Raw genomic sequence first — 17589 nt, forward strand, 5'->3', positions numbered from 1 at the left:
AAACCCAAATATTTATGGAAGAACTTACGGGATGTTTATTGCAAAAACCACAATGCGCACAGGAGCAGTATTTTCTTCACTGAAACATTTTTGGCAAATTGTGAGTTTAGTAATCTGTGATATTAAATATGCCACTTACTGTAAAGCTTAGGATGTAAACTAACAACTATCAGTATCCATTTGAAAAAATCATGGGCATTGTCTCATTATGCCAAATTTTCCAGCACTAGGTCACATTGCGGAATGATGAAAAGAGCATTGCAGAATAATGCTGTACGTAAATTCCCATAGAAAATGAAAAGCAGTCCATGTTTGATAAAGAAAAATGAAAATATCAAAACATTTGAGTAATATGTGTTTTATATACTTAGGTAATTATGTTAGCTGACAAATATCAATATTCATCCAAAAATCACCTGTTTCTTTTAATCCAAAATTGTTTTTGCAAGGTTACATAACAGAATTAACATTAATTCTTGGAAATGAAATTTAGCACTGAATGTTAGCCATATGATGTACATGTAAGGGGCTGTGCAATAATTATGAGCCCTGAGAGAGGGTAAAATTGGGGGGGAGAAATTTTTGGCGAGCTGAAAGGGGGGACAAGCAATTTTTGACAAGATGAGGGGGGACAAGCAATTTTTTCCCAAGGCTTGGGAAAACACTACAGAAATGCTTTAATATGCAAATTTTCCTGCTCGCTACACTCTAGACCATTTAAGGTTTGTAAATTGGGGTCCCAAAAATTTGGCATGTTCAAGGGGAGGCAAAGATTCTAAGGCAGGCCAAGGGGGGGAGGCAAGTGATTTTGGCAGGCCAAGGGGCAATGCAGAATAATGGGGTTTTGCATGGAAATGTCACCTACAATGGTTCAGGCAGTGCTGAAATATCAATACTGTAAAGTTCATTATGTGCAATGCATTTTGAATGTTGTAACCCAAAACTGTGTAGATTTTTTTCAAATATGAAAGATTTGCAGAATTATGCTATATAATTGGATACATCTCATAAGAATGATTTAAAAATTGGTAACGTAACTAGATTGGGTTCCTTTTTAAATCATTGCATTTACTTATTGTTTCTAATTAGAAAATAGTAATTTCCCAAAATTCAGGAAAAGGATTAATGTACACAGATGATTAACTTAACACACACAGGCGCGCCCCACGACATTAGTTAGTCATGTGTGTGTGTGTACCAGTTATCATCCATGCACAAAAATACTTTTCAAGAATTTTTGGGAAATCGCAGTATTCCGTTAATCAAATTTGGGGGGAAAACAATTTAGGTGTAAGTGCATGTTGGATACACAAGTAGGCATTTCCAAATTTTTTTTAAAAAGCGCAGTGATATATAGTGAGACAATTAGCAGTAAGTTCCTTGTCTAGGGGGATCTCAAGCTAACTCAATTTTTTCCACGAGAGCATACTAGGCACTGCCAGGGTTCGAACCAGCAACCTCTCGCACCATAGTAGAATGCCTTAACAATTGAGATAACTTGACTGCTTAAGAAGTCCATGATAACGATTTTTAAATTATTCTTATGAGACATTTTGTATTGAACTGAATTAGAGGGCATTCACCGTCTCACTCGAGAATTTAAGATGTGTATATAATATTATTGGCATTTACAATTTTTTTGTCATAGATTAGGTATGAGTTAATAATATAATAGTTTAAATTACTAATGAAATATCATCTTCATTCAATCAAAATATTTTAAAATTACATCATGAAGTACATACTATACATGCCTAAATCCATATATATGTGTAAGTGAACAAACATAGTTTACGCGATTTGAATTGACTGTATTTTTAATCGTAATCGTATATCATGATTGTCGTGTTCAATCAGTTAGGCCTAATTATTTAAGTACATTGCGTAAAAGTAAAAGAATTTAACGCCCACCCACTAATTTTCCTCACCACAGACAGCATTGGCTTGGTGATAAATAGGCCTACCAATGGCAGTTGTTTCATAACTGGCCTGACAGACAAAGTCTTACCTTGTGGTAATATTTTCTTAAGACAGTAAACTGAGTAAAGTTTACCAAAACGTGGATCTTCTAAACCATATAGGTACATTGCGTAAAAGTAAACAAATTTAACGCCCACCCACTAATTTTCCTCACCACAGACAGCATTGGCTTGGTGATAAATACCAATGGCAGTTTGTTTCATAACTGGCCTGACAGACATACATATCCCCGCGGCTCCACCCTTGAATGGTCGAGGGGGAGCCTGGAGGGACCTAGCACCTACGCCTACCGGCTCCACCCTTGAATTTGCCGTCTACTTTCAATTTCCTTTTAGAAGCAGACCCTCCCACTGTAACATACTTATAATACAAACTGGATGGACCGGGGTTCTCGGATGTCGCGGTTTTCGACGCAAAGCGTCGACCGTGATGCCTCCACCAAAGAGAGTGATGTGGCACATACTCACAAGTTGATACAAAGCTGGGTGACAGTTTTTACTAATTTGACCTCAGATGACCCCTGGATGACCTCGGATGACCCCGAAATGACCTTCCAAAAATTTGGCTTTATATATTGACTGTACCCACCAAATTTCATGCACATACGACAGTTTTTATTAATTTGACCTCAGATGACCCCTGGATGACCCTGGATGACCCCAAAATTATCACAAGCACAAGCACAAGCAATGATTTTAGGAATCTTCATCATCAATAACCATGTATTCCCAAGCTGTTTAAAGAACAGCTTATTTGGAATAATCTTAGGTATTGAATTTAATGAAATGCTTTAGGCCTTGGGTTGTTGCGATCCATAACAATGTTTTAGGCACAAGCAGTGATTTTAGGCATCTTTATCATCAATAACCATGTATTCCCAAGCTGTTTAAAGAACAGCTTATTTGGAATAATCTTAGGTATTGAATTTAATGAAATGCTTTAGGCCTTGGGTTGTTGTGATCCATACAGTAAACTGAGTAAAGTTTACCAAAACGTGGATCTTCTAAACCATATAGGTACATTGCGTAAAAGTAAACAAATTTAACGCCCACCCACTAATTTTCCTCACCACAGACAGCATTGGCTTGGTGATAAATACCAATGGCAGTTTGTTTCATAACTGGCCTGACAGACATACAGTCTTACCCCGAAATGACCTTCCAAAAATTTGGCTCTATATATTGACTGTACCCACCAAATTTCATGCACATACGACAGTCTTTACTAATTTGACCTCAGATGACCCCTGGATGACCCTGGATGACCCCAAAATTATCACAAGCACAAGCAGTCCAAAAATTAGGCTCTAAATGTTGGCTGTACCCACCAAGTTACATTCCCATACGACAGTTTTTACTAATTTGACCTTAGATGACCCCTGGGTGACCCCAAAATGTCCTTCCAAAAATTCGGCTCTAAATGTTGACTGTACCTAACAAGTTTCATGGCCACATGACAGTTTTTGCTAATTTGACCTCAAATGACCCCTGCATGACCTCAGGTGACCTTGACCCACTAACCAATACAAACTTGTCAAGATGCACCCACCCACCAAGTTTGAGGAACATGTGACCCTAGTCTCCGAGAAGAGGTAAATAAGGAAAATTAGCCCCTGACCTCAAATGACTTTTTACCTCAGTATATGACCTTGAACTTCACCCAAAAAAAAGTAGCCAGAGTTTTTAACCATGACCCACCTATCCTGAAAATCTGAAGTCAATCCGCCCATCCGTGCCTGAGATATGGCATCCGGACGTAAGCACAGAAGCACAGAAGGAAAAAAAAAAAAAAACAGTATGCCTCGCGGTGGAGGCATAAAAATCATAAATATTTAAAATGTACACAAAATACACAATTAAAAACAAAATAGGATAAAAATTTGAAATACAACAAAAAAGCTATGTGATAAGAATGGAATTGATTAAATAGTTGTTTTTAATGGATCCTTGTCAAGGTTGTAACAAGACACCCATTTGGATAGCACATCCCTGTATATGTATTCCTCAAGTGTGGGGGCGCCCTCTAGATCCCACCATCTTCATTGGTCATCAAGTCCGGCTGCCCGGCGTAGTGCTTGGTCATCAAGTCCGGCTGCCCGGCGTAGAATTTTTATATTTTTGGCACCGAGTCGTTTTTCTATGAAAAACATGACCCATTTGAACAGCAAAACCGAGGGGAGGGTCTTATTGGAAATGAGGGTATGGGGATGGGCGGCAGATTGGGGGTACATTTTCAGCCATTTAGACTTGGGTGGATTTTCTGCCATTTTGGTTTATTGATGGCCAGAATTTCATGAAAATTTGAAAGGGTGTTTTTTTCTTCAAAATTTTCTCAAAAAAGTGCAAATTTTTCTTTACACAAATTTGCGAAAATTTATAAAAAATTGGTAGAATTTCAAGTCATTTAGTTTGCGGTCGGGTACTTTTTGAAGTTTCAGTCGCTCATCCCTAACCAAACCAAAGTTGAGACCCCCCCAGCAGTAACATTCCTGTAAATGTAGGTCTCAAATGTGGGACTACCAACTAGATTCCAGCATCCTGATCAGGTACCCCTATCATATCCCTACCAAGCCTTTGACAGAGGCTCAGTTTGGCTTGGTCTGTGAGGCGCGAGTGCAAAGTGCAAGCCAAGCGCATCTATGCGAACCGCAAGTACATTAGGGTGAGCCACAAGCCATCAACACAGGAGTATCCCGACTGTGTGAACTCAGTTCACATGTAGTTCAATTCGCCTGATGCTATCCTACTACACGGCTATTCCAGGTTAGGTTAGTCTATGAGTTTCCCATGTCTGTGACACGAGACAGTATCTCTACCATTTTCAACAACACACCTGTCTGGATTAATCCTCCTGGTTCTTGATATCGACCAAATAAGGTACGCTACCAGACAAATTGGGTTATTGGAAGAAGACATCAGAATGCCTTGACATGGAATAATGATGATACATGATAATGATCCGACGATGAGAATTAGATGATAACTATCCTGATGATAAACCAAAAACAATAATGATATTTCCTTCACCACAGGCAACACTGGGTTGGTGACAAATACCAGTGGCAGTAAGATTCATAACTGGCCTGACATAATGGGAAACCCTAAAATCTACTTCTTCTGCTTCTAACATTTTTTCATCAAACCCACTTTCAAAATGCTACTAGTGTCAGACCAATCCATACTCATAATCAGTGTATACGAGACTGAATATGCGGCAGTAAATAGCTCCCTATTTTACGTTAAGGTTGGGCAGTTGGGCAATACATTAAGGTTACTCTTTGTCAATGTTATATTACGGTTAGGGTTGGTGGGTTATGGTTAGTGGATTAGGGTTAGTGGGTTAGGGTTAGTGGGTTAGGGTTAGTGGGTTAGGGTTAGTGGGTTAGGGTTAGTGGGTTAGGGTTAGTGGGTTAGGGTTAGTGGGTTAGGGTTAGTGGGTAAGGGTTAGTGGGTTAGGGTTAGTGGGTTAGGGTTAGTGGGTTAGGTAAGTGGGTTAGGTTAGAGTAACCTTAAGGGTGCTATTTACAGAGGGCGCTATTTACTGCCGTATATTCAGTCTCATAATAGACTGATTACGAGTATGGATTGGTCTGACACTAGTAGCATTTTGAAAGTGGGTTTGATGAAAAAAATGTTAGAAGCAGAAGAAGTAGATTTGAGGGTTTCCCAATGCACCACCTACATATGTAAAACAAGCTGCAACACAAGGCTATCAAGAACCTGCACAACATTAAATTATTGTATTGTTTCCTCTACCAATTACTGTCGTTTTCAATTATATTGACTTGTTATCAGGAACCATGCTGAAAGCAATTAGATTTGCTGCAATATGCATCTAACTTCCCATTATACCTAAAAAACAGTTGATGAAAAAAGTTTGCCAAAAAACGTAGATCTTCTAAACCATATAAGTACATTGCGTAAAAGTAAACAAATTTAACGCCCACCCACTAATTTTCCTCACCACAGACAGCATTGGTTTGGTGATACATGTACATACCAATGGCAGTTGTTTCATAACTGGTCTGACAGCCATAGATATTCCTAATATTTTCTTACATTAAATATATTTCATTACATTACGCTGTGGCATTATGCCTGGTCTAGCCCATTCTCTGGAGGATAGACCTCAGGTGATCGACCTTTCCTTAACGACACTAACGACTAACACTACTACTACTACGGTCTAGCCTGTTGTCGGGAGGATAGACCTCAGGTGACCGACCTTTCCTTAACGACTAACACTACTACTGCCCGGTCTAGCCCGTTGTCGGGAGGATAGACCTCAGGTGATCGACCTTTCCTTAACGACTAACACTACTACTGCCCGGTCTAGCCCGTTGTCGGGAGGATAGACCTCAGGTGATCGACCTTTCCTTAACGACTACACTACTACTGCCCGGTCTAGCCCGTTGTCGGGAGGATAGTGCCCGGTCTCGAGCCTTGTCCTTAACGAGGATACACCTCAGATCGACCTTTCCTTAACGACTACACTACTACTGCCCGGTCTAGCCCGTTGTCGGGAGGATAGACCTCAGGTGATCGACCTTTCCTTAACGACTAACACTACTACTGCCCGGTCTAGCCCGTTGTCGGGAGGATAGACCTCAGGTGATCGACCTTTCCTTAACGACTAACACTACTACTGCCCGGTCTAGCCCGTTGTCGGGAGGATAGACCTCAGGTGATCGACCTTTCCTTAACGACTACACTACTACTGCCCGGTCTAGCCTGTTGTCGGGAGGATAGACCTCAGGTGATCGACTTTTCCTTAACGACTACACTACTACTGCCCGGTCTAGCCTGTTGTCGGGAGGATAGACCTCAGGTGATCGACCTTTCCTTAACGACTACACTACTACTGCCCGGTCTAGCCTGTTGTCGGGAGGATAGACCTCAGGTGATCGACCTTTCCTTAACGACTACACTACTACTGCCCGGTCTAGCCCGTTGTCGGGAGGATAGACCTCAGGTGATCGACCTTTCCTTAACGGCTACTACACTACTACTGCCCGGTCTAGCCCGTTGTCGGGAGGATAGACCTCAGGTGATCGACCTTTCCTTAACGACTACACTACTACTGCCCGGTCTAGCCCGTTGTCGGGAGGATAGACCTCAGGTGATCGACCTTTCCTTAACGACTACACTACTACTGCCCGGTCTAGCCCGTTGTCGGGAGGATAGACCTCAGGTGATCGACCTTTCCTTAACGACTACACTACTACTGCCCGGTCTAGCCCGTTGTCGGGAGGATAGACCTCAGGTGATCGACCTTTCCTTAACGACTACACTACTACTGCCCGGTCTAGCCCGTTGTCGGGAGGATAGACCTCAGGTGATCGACCTTTCCTTAACGACTACACTACTACTGCCCGGTCTCAGCCCGTTGTCGGGAGGATAGACCTCAGGTGATCGACCTTTCCTTAACGACTACACTACTACTGCCAGGTCTAGCCCGTTGTCGGGAGGATAGACCTCAGGTGATCGACCTTTCCTTAACGACTACACTACTACTGCCCGGTCTAGCCCGTTGTCGGGAGGATAGACCTCAGGTGATCGACCTTTCCTTAACGACTACACTACTACTGCCCGGTCTAGCCCGTTGTCGGGAGGATAGACCTCAGGTGATCGACCTTTCCTTAACGACTACACTACTACTGCCCTAGCCCATTGTCTAGCCTGTCGACCTGTTGGGAGGATAGACCTCAGGTGATCGACCTTTCCTTAACGACTAACACTACTACTGCCCGGTCTAGCCCGTTGTCGGGAGGATAGACCTCAGGTGATCGACCTTTCCTTAACGACTACACTACTACTGCCCGGTCTAGCCCGTTGTCGGGAGGATAGACCTCAGGTGATCGACCTTTCCTTAACGACTAACACTACTACTGCCCGGTCTAGCCCGTTGTCGGGAGGATAGACCTCAGGTGATCGACCTTTCCTTAACGACTACACTACTTTCCTTAACGACTACACTACTGTTGTCGGGAGGATAGACCTCAGGTGATCGACCTTTCCTTAACGACTACACTACTACTGCCCGGTCTAGCCCGTTGTCGGGAGGATAGACCTCAGGTGATCGACCTTTCCTTAACGACTACACTACTACTGCCCGGTCTAGCCCGTTGTCGGGAGGATAGACCTCAGGTGATCGACCTTTCCATAACGACTACACTACTACTGCCCGGTCTAACCCGTTGTCGGGAGGATAGACCTCAGGTGATCGACCTTTCCTTAACGACTACACTACTACTGCCCGGTCTAACCCGTTGTCGGGAGGATAGACCTCAGGTGATCGACCTTTCCTTAACGACTACACTACTACTGCCCGGTCTAGCCCGTTGTCGGGAGGATAGACCTCAGGTGATCGAACCTTTCCTTAACGATTACACTACTACTGCTACTGCCCGGTCTAGCCCGTTGTCGGGAGGATAGACCTCAGGTGATCGACCTTTCCTTAACGACTACACTACTACTGCCCGGTCTAGCCCGGTCGGGAGGATAGACCTCAGGTGATCGACCTTTCCTTAACGACGTCGAGGATAGACCTCAGGTGATCGACTTTTCCTTAACGACTACACTACTACTGCCCGGTCTAGCCCGTTATCGGGAGGATAGACCTCAGGTGATCGACCTTTCCTTAACGACTACACTACTACTGCCCGGTCTAGCCCGTTGTCGGGAGGATAGACCTCAGGTGATCGACCTTTCCTTAACGACTAACACTACTACTGCCCGGTCTAACCCGTTGTCGGGAGGATAGACCTCAGGTGATCGACCTTTCCTTAACGACTACACTACTACTGCCGGTCTAGCCCGTTGTCGGGAGGATAGACCTCAGGTGATCGACCTTTCCTTAACGATTACACTACTACTGCCCGGTCTAGCCCGTTGTCGGGAGGATAGACCTCAGGTGATCGACCTTTCCTTAACGAATAACACTACTACTGCCCGGTCTAGCCCGTTGTCGGGAGGATAGACCTCAGGTGATCGACCTTTCCTTAACGAATACACACTACTACTGCCCGGTCTAGCCCGTTGTCGGGAGATAGACCTCAGGTGATCGACCTTTCCTTAACGATTACACTACTACTGCCCGGTCTAGCCCGTTGTCGGGAGGATAGACCTCAGGTGATCGACCTTTCCTTAACGACTACACTACTACTACTACTGCCCAGGTCTAGCCCGTTGTCGGGAGGATAGACCTCAGGTGATCGACCTTTCCTTAACGACTAACACTACTACTGCCCGGTCTAGCCCGTTGTCGGGAGGATAGACCTCAGGTGATCGACCTTTCCTTAACGACTACACTACTACCTCAGGTGATCGACCTGCCCTACTGCCCGGTCTAGCCCGTTGTCGGGAGGATAGACCTCAGGTGATCAACCTTTCCTTAACGACTACACTACTACTGCCCGGTCTAGCCCGTTGTCGGGAGGATAGACCTCAGGTAATCGACCTTTCCTTAACGACTACACTGCTACTGCCCGGTCTAGCCCGTTGTCGGGAGGATAGACCTCAGGTGATCGACCTTTCCTTAACGACTACACTACTACTGCCCGGTCTAGCCCGTTGTCGGGAGGATAGACCTCAGGTGATCGACCTTTCCTTAACACTACTACTGCCCGGTCTAGCCCGATACCTCAGGTGATCGACCTTTCCTTAACGACTACACTACTACTGCCCGGTCTAGCCCGTTGTCGGGAGGATAGACCTCAGGTGATCGACCTTTCCTTAACGACTACACTACTACTGCCCGGTCTAGCCCGTTGTCGGGAGGATAGACCTCAGGTGATCGACCTTTCCTTAACGACTACACTACTACTGCCCGGTCTAGCCCGTTGTCGGGAGGATAGACCTCAGGTGATCAACCTTTCCTTAACGACTACACTACTACTGCCGGTCTAGCCCGTTGTCGGGAGAATAGACCTCAGGTGATCGACCTTTCCTTAACGATTACACTACTACTGCCCGGTCTAGCCCGTTGTCGGGAGGATAGACCTCAGGTGATCGACCTTTCCTTAACGACTATCGACCTTTCCTACTACTACTACCCGGTCTAGCCCGTTGTCGGGAGGATAGACCTCAGGTGATCGACCTTTCCTTAACGACTACACTACTACTGCCCGGTCTAGCCCGTTGTCGGGAGAATAGACCTCAGGTGATCGACCTTTCCTTAACGATTACACTACTACTGCCCGGTCTAGCCCGTTGTCGGGAGGATAGACCTCAGGTGATCGACCTTTCCTTAACGAATACACTACTACTGCCCGGTCTAGCCCGTTGTCGGGAGGATAGACCTCAGGTGATCGACCTTTCCTTAACGACTAACACTACTACTGCCCGGTCTAGCCCGTTGTCGGGAGAATAGACCTCAGGTGATCGACCTTTCCTTAACGATTACACTACTACTGCCCGGTCTAGCCCGTTGTCGGGAGGATAGACCTCAGGTGATCGACCTTTCCTTAACGACTACACTACTACTGCCCACTAGGATAGACTACTTTCCTTAACGCCCGGTCTAGCCCGTTGGTCGCAAGATAGACCTCAGGTGATCGACCTTTCCTTAACGAATAACACTACTACTGCCCGGTCTAACCCGTTGTCGGGAGGATAGACCTCAGGTGATCGACCTTTCCTTAACGACTACACTACTACATGTACTGCCCGGTCTAGCCCGTTGTCGGGAGGATAGACCTCAGGTGATCAACCTTTCCTTAACGACTACACTACTACTGCCCGGTCTAGCCCGTTGTCGGGAGGATAGACCTCAGGTGATCGACCTTTCCTTAACGACTACACTGCTACTGCCCGGTCTAGCCCGTTGTCGGGAGGATAGACCTCAGGTGATCGACCTTTCCTTAACGACTACACTACTACTGCCCGGTCTAGCCCGTTGTCGGGAGGATAGACCTCAGGTGATCGACCTTTCCTTAACGGTGATCGGGACCTTCGACCTTTCCTTAACGACTACACGATCGACCTTTCCTTAATGACTACACTACTACTGCCCGGTCTAGCCCGTTGTCGGGAGGATAGACCTCAGGTGATCGACCTTTCCTTAACGACTACACTACTACTGCCCGGTCTAGCCCGTTGTCGGGAGGGTAGACCTCAGGTGATCGACCTTTCCTTAACGACTACACTACTACTGCCCGGTCTAGCCCGTTGTCGGGAGGATAGACCTCAGGTGATCAACCTTTCCTTAACGACTACACTACTGCCCGGTCTAGCCCGTTGTCGGGAGAATAGACCTCAGGTGATCGACCTTTCCTTAACGACTACACTACTACTGCCCGGTCTAGCCCGTTGTCGGGAGGATAGACCTCAGGTGATCGACCTTTCCTTAACGACTACACTACTACTGCCCGGTCTAGCCCGTTGTCGGGAGGATAGACCTCAGGTGATCGACCTTTCCTTAACGACTACACTACTACTGCCCGGTCTAGCCCGTTGCCCTCAGGTGATCGTTGTCGGGTCGGGAGAATAGACCTCAGGTGATCGACCTTTCCTTAACGATTACACTACTACTGCCCGGTCTAGCCCGTTGTCGGGAGGATAGACCTCAGGTGATCGACCTTTCCTTAACGAATAACACACTACTACTGCCCGGTCTAGCCCGTTGTCGGGAGGATAGACCTCAGGTGATCGACCTTTCCTTAACGAATAACACTACTACTGCCCGGTCTAGCCCGTTGTCGGGAGAATAGACCTCAGGTGATCGACCTTTCCTTAACGATTACACTACTACTGCCCGGTCTAGCCCGTTGTCGGGAGGATAGACCTCAGGTGATCGACCTTTCCTTAACGAATAACACTACTACTGCCGGTCTAGCCCGTTGTCGGGAGGATAGACCTCAGGTGATCGACCTTTCCTTAACGAATAACACTACTACTGCCCGGTCTAGCCCGTTGTCGGGAGAATAGACCTCAGGTGATCGACCTTTCCTTAACGATTACACTACTACTGCCCGGTCTAGCCCGTTGTCGGGAGGATAGACCTCAGGTGATCGACCTTTCCTTAACGACTACACTACTACTGCCCGGTCTAGCCCGTTGTCGGGAGGGTAGACCTCAGGTGATCGACCTTTCCATAACGACTACACTACTACTGCCCGGTCTAACCCGTTGTCGGGAGGATAGACCTCAGGTGATCGACCTTTCCTTAACGACTAACACTACTACTGCCCGGTCTAACCCGTTGTCGGGAGGATAGACCTCAGGTGATCGACCTTTCCTTAACGACTACACTACTACTGCCCGGTCTAGCCCGTTGTCGGGAGGATAGACCTCAGGTGATCGACCTTTCCTTAACGACTACACTACTACTGCCCGGTCTAGCCCGTTGTCGGGAGGATAGACCTCAGGTGATCAACCTTTCCTTAACGATTACACTACTACTGCCCGGTCTAGCCCGTTGTCGGGAGGATAGACCTCAGGTGATCGACCTTTCGATTACACTACTTAACGTCACTACTGGTCTAGCCCATTGTCGGGAGGATAGACCTCAGGTGATCGACCTTTCCTTAACGACTCACTCAACGTCTAGCCCTAGCCCGTTGTCGGGAGGATAGACCTCAGGTGATCGACCTTTCCTCAACGACTAACACTACTACTGCCCGATCTAGCCCGTTGTCGGGAGGATAGACCTCAGGTGATCGACCTTTCCTTAACGACTAACACTACTACTGCCCGGTCTAGACCTTTCCTTTTGACTCAAGCTCTCCCAAGCTCTCCCGTTTAGTAAAATCATGCACATTATACTTTTCTCCCTCTTTATTTAATTACTGAAAAGAAAAATATAAGTCCATTAATCTTTCCCATAAAAAGCATTGTACTAAACATTTGCAACAGATATAATTATACTGGCAAACTTGCCCCAAAACTTGTCCATATCGATTGAAAAAAATGAGAAAAATAAATCCATTGCACATTGGGTTTTCAATTTATGAAGAGCTTTTAGTCAAGCTATTTAAATGAGAAATTACCTACATGTATTTGAATGGGGCCGCAGCTTTGTCAATGACAATTTTAATGACATATCCTTTACTTTTATGAATTTATAAACGATTTAAATTTTCACTTCACTGGGATCACTGGGAATAGCTTTCATTTTTCACCAAATTTCCATAAGCACATGTTTCTAAATTTTCTCAGAGAAATTGGATAGGCTTTGAAACAGTGGCGTAACTAGGGGGCAGGGGGGCAATATGCCCCGGGCGCCACCCTTAGGGGCGCCAAATTTACCTATTCAGCATCAATTCTGCGCCCCTCCAAGCGATGAAAGTCAGATTTTTTTAGCACAAAATCAATTGAAAGAACATTTTAAGACCGATATTTAACTTCTAGTAACCAAATTTAATTAGTGGTAGGCCTTATTTGTCCAAAATTTAGTACGCTCCACGCGCAATTGTTTCAAGAATTGGGGGGCGCCATTATGTATCCTTAGCCCTGGAAATTTTGTTTCTTGCTACCAACCCTAGTTACGCCACTGCTGTGAAACCACTGAGTGGCTATATATATATAATTGTGCACTTACTTTTAATTGTCATACTGAAGACATCCCTGTTCATTTGATTCATCTCAACAACAAATACTACTTCCACTGAAAGTGATGGATCTGTAATGATACAAAGAGACTCAATATTAGAAGTCATGAAAGTTACACGAAAACCAATCATAAGGGCGCTCCATTAGATTTTCAGGGGGCATGGTTTTTAAAAGAAAAAACTTTGAATATATGCGTGCAAAGAAAAAATTATTTCATCCACTTGACTAAAAAAACTACTTCCTAGGTTATACACACAAATTCTGCCTAGTTTAAAAAGAAAATCTGTATCTTCAATACAAAAGGTCAAAATTTGCAGTACACTTTTCATCCCAGCTACACAACACTTAAAGTATATATCATTAAATTTATACAATTTACTTCGAGAACTGTTAAATTTCAAAAATATCAATTTTAATCATTAGCCTTTCCCAAATTTGACTCGCCGCATCTCAAAATGGCTGAGTGCAACTTATGGCAGGTTTCGTCAGAGCGGGTCACATTTATACACACAAATAAATATGCTGTAATATGCTATAATTAGGGAAGATTATTCTAGAATAGTAAGAAATGATATATTGGAAATGATTAAGATGGGAGATTGAAATTCTCAGAGGGAACTCTGTGAAACTTATGTTAGCCAGGGCCAGTCGAGGCGGTAGTAGAGCCAATAGTGCTCAATTACATGAACTCAAAGAAGCGGCAGACTGAAAAATCTCCATCAAGGAACTGTGGTATTTTGCTGGACTAGTGTGTTTTAAGTGGAGCAGAAAGCCCGGGCAGAAAGAGATCTCCGAGAGACGAGCTTATGGTCAACATATGAGAAGACCATTTGGAAAACACAAGCACAGCAGCTAGGATAGTGAGACCATATAGTCATCAGGACATCGAACTTTGATTGTGGTAAACCAGGGTTTACCTTGGATAAACAGGATCTTGGACATTGCCGGATCTTGGATCAAGGAACCTGGGCAAGGAACTGAGATCATCAACGGAATCTCATCAGAATGTGTCAGCCAATCATGATCTCCAGGCTTAGTAATCATAGCATAAAGAAATCTTTGTAGTAATTTTAAGTAATTGTAATATCGTATAAGGATTTGATCGATAGCCATACTGCAATAATTACTAAATAATAATCAATTTGTTGTGTATAATAAACAGTGTGTTTGCGTGCTTGGTGTTGCATGAAGCAGGTGATTTTGGCCTGCAACCCTGGACAAAAGGGTTGGAATGAAATTAGTACGACATTGCAAATAATGAGCCCCATTCCCCCAATCAATGTTGAATTCTGACATTTTGTTCAAGTGCGCTCAGTAGTAGACTTGTACACTCAAGAAAGCGCCATTAAATCACTCTAAAAATAACGAAAATATGGCCATTACAAGGTGCACATTTTATATATTTTTCATTCCAACCTATTTTGTCTAGCATTATGGGTCATTTTAGTGACCATAACATGATTATCTTTGTTCTAGATTCAGCTTTCCCAATATCTGTTCAGAACATGCAAATTTCAAGGTGTTTCATCAAGGAATATACTATAGGATAAGCCACACGTTTGCGCAAATTAAGTCGGTCACACACTTCAATGCGCGGTCATGCATGTGATTGCATGTGATGGCTTGCGCTGTGTAAGAGGTTGACCTGTGAAAGAGGTGATGCATGTTTACGTCATCGTTTCAAAAAAATTAAATTGCGAAAAACGATGAACATTTGGTTGTTTCTTTCCATTACTATCATATTGTGAAAAACCAAGTAGCTGAAGAGTTAGCTCAATATGCTATGAAAATATTATCTGCGATGACCCCATGTTGACTCAGCTTGGATAAATTTGGTGTACTGAAAATGCCCAGCAACTGTCAATCAAATAGTGTATTTGTCAATTGTCAATTAAAATATGGGGCATAAGTCTGATTCACTATTGAAGCAGGCATGGTTTCATCACATTGTATATCCAAAAACTATTTATTATAACACTTCTTTCAGAAATAGTGTAAAAATTATCCACCAAAAATAATTGGCTTCATTACGGCTTGTATGTTAAAATATTTCCCAACTTTCAGACAAGCGTCATTATTTCCTTTTTATCATGCATATATACTGTGTTATTAATGGCATATCATACAATGCAACATACATGTAATGTACAGTAATGCGAAGTAAAAAGAAAGAATAGTAAAATTGATCGAAATTGAGTAGGTCCATGCCTAAAATTTGCAGCCCGAAAATCAGCCATGTAAATGAAATCCATAAAAATATGCGGTTGGAAAATTAATAAATACCCCAAAATGGTGAATCAAATGGCTTCATTTGGGTTTTCTTGTGTTGAGAATTTGTCCAAATTCTGAGGGGGCACACCCCTGCATCAAACGACATGTCCCAAATTTGAAATTGCATCCCCCCATCAAAATACCTTGGTGCTCCCCCCTGAGCAGGCCCATTACATTGTAATTCAATTAAGCACGTTATTGACAAATAAGCCAATTAATGACAATTGAGCAAAGTAATAATTAATCAAACCGACAATGATGATTAAGATAATTAATAACAAACAACAAGTAGGCAAGTAATTTAGAACTTAACCAAGAAAGCATATTCAAATTACAAAGAATTATTGGTAAAATGTGAACAAACCACAATAAATTCAAGCTGCACTCAAACAACTTTTAAAAAGGCAGTCACATAAGTATTTTTGTATCACATTTAACAAATCTTTAGCAAAATATATAGATACATCTATAATATTAATAATAATAATGAGATGCATCTTTGGAATAATGTTATAAGCAGCTGAGATTGAAATGGAATTCATAATATTATAAACTAGAGCATAAAATACCTGAACAAAGCTAATGAAAGAGAAATTTGATGGATATGTACTTGCCTGCTTATACAATGTAGCTGATTGAGCTGGATTTCATTATTATGTGCTCTTCTATGATTATGGATGGTGCGTATAGATGTTGATTTTGGTTTCAATCCTCTCAATATTGGTATCCTCCCACTGAAGAATTTTGATATAATTAATTAGCATACCTGAATCAAATGACCACCACAATTGGTATAGAATAACAGCAGAGCTGGGCTAACAGTTTCTGTTTTTGTTTCTGTTGACTTGACTACTGAACACATCAACAAACAACTGAACATACATGGGAATAAGAAAGAACCTGATTGGATGGAATTAAAGCAAGAAGATGCCTGAATGGGTAGAATTAGCAGCTTGTTGTTATTAACAGCATAACAACTAAAACTATAAAGATGTAAAGAACATTGAAAAGGCTTTATTTATGCTCAGATTCAAGTGAGCCAGAACCTTCAAGTGGGGATGAGATGATAACACCTTTACACCCTGGTGCACATCAAGAATACCTGTTTCTAAGACAATATGGTTTCAGCAGATTTTAACTGAAATATATTTTCAGTGACAAAGTAAAAAAAAGTTGCTAAGAATGGAAATGTCAAGCCATCCCCACCTACACCTACAAATCTTCTGATATGCAAAAACACCTGAATCTGCTTCTTATGTACAAAAATGTATGCAAAAACACAGGGATCTGCTTCCATTTCTTAAAATTCAAAATTAAGCACAGTAAATTCTGGGTCGGTCGGGCCTATAGAACAGGGTTTTATTTTCGTCGCCTTACTGTTAAAACCCAGGTGGTGGCCGCCATGCATTCCCTAAATTCAGTAAATTTTCATCGTCAACCGTGTAATTGAATGGGATTATTTTGAAATTTTAAAACGCTTGAAATATCACAAACAAATAGGCCTATGTTGATAAATAATATAAATACAAGCTAAAACCGTTGGGGTTCGATAATGAACCCCACAAAACTAACCGACTATATTGGAAAATGCCATACGGCCGGGCGGTTTCACAAGTTGCCGGCTCGATCATGTCATCTGCCGCCTGGTTAAAACCAAAACTGAACCACAGAGTGATCCTGGAAGTGATTTAATGATATATATATGCTAATTATACCACTATCAGAAAATAAATCTGAACTGTGAGGAAGTCGACTTGAATATGCAGCAAAAGATATCCCCTTTGTTCAT

The 17589-nt window shown here is 43.2% G+C and overlaps 1 long non-coding RNA gene across 1 annotated transcript in view; it reads right to left on the reverse strand.

Moving 5' to 3' along the window:
• The window catches only part of LOC140144995 (uncharacterized), a 54293-nt gene that overhangs the window by 21320 nt on the left and 15384 nt on the right, over nt 1-17589 (reverse strand). The window contains exon 3 of the long non-coding RNA XR_011857969.1: nt 13519-13599. This is a non-coding gene — a long non-coding RNA (uncharacterized lncRNA). The remainder of the gene's footprint in view (nt 1-13518; nt 13600-17589) is intronic.

Source organism: Amphiura filiformis, unplaced genomic scaffold, assembly GCF_039555335.1.
Source record: "Amphiura filiformis unplaced genomic scaffold, Afil_fr2py scaffold_110, whole genome shotgun sequence".
Lineage (NCBI taxonomy): Eukaryota > Metazoa > Echinodermata > Ophiuroidea > Amphilepidida > Amphiuridae > Amphiura > Amphiura filiformis.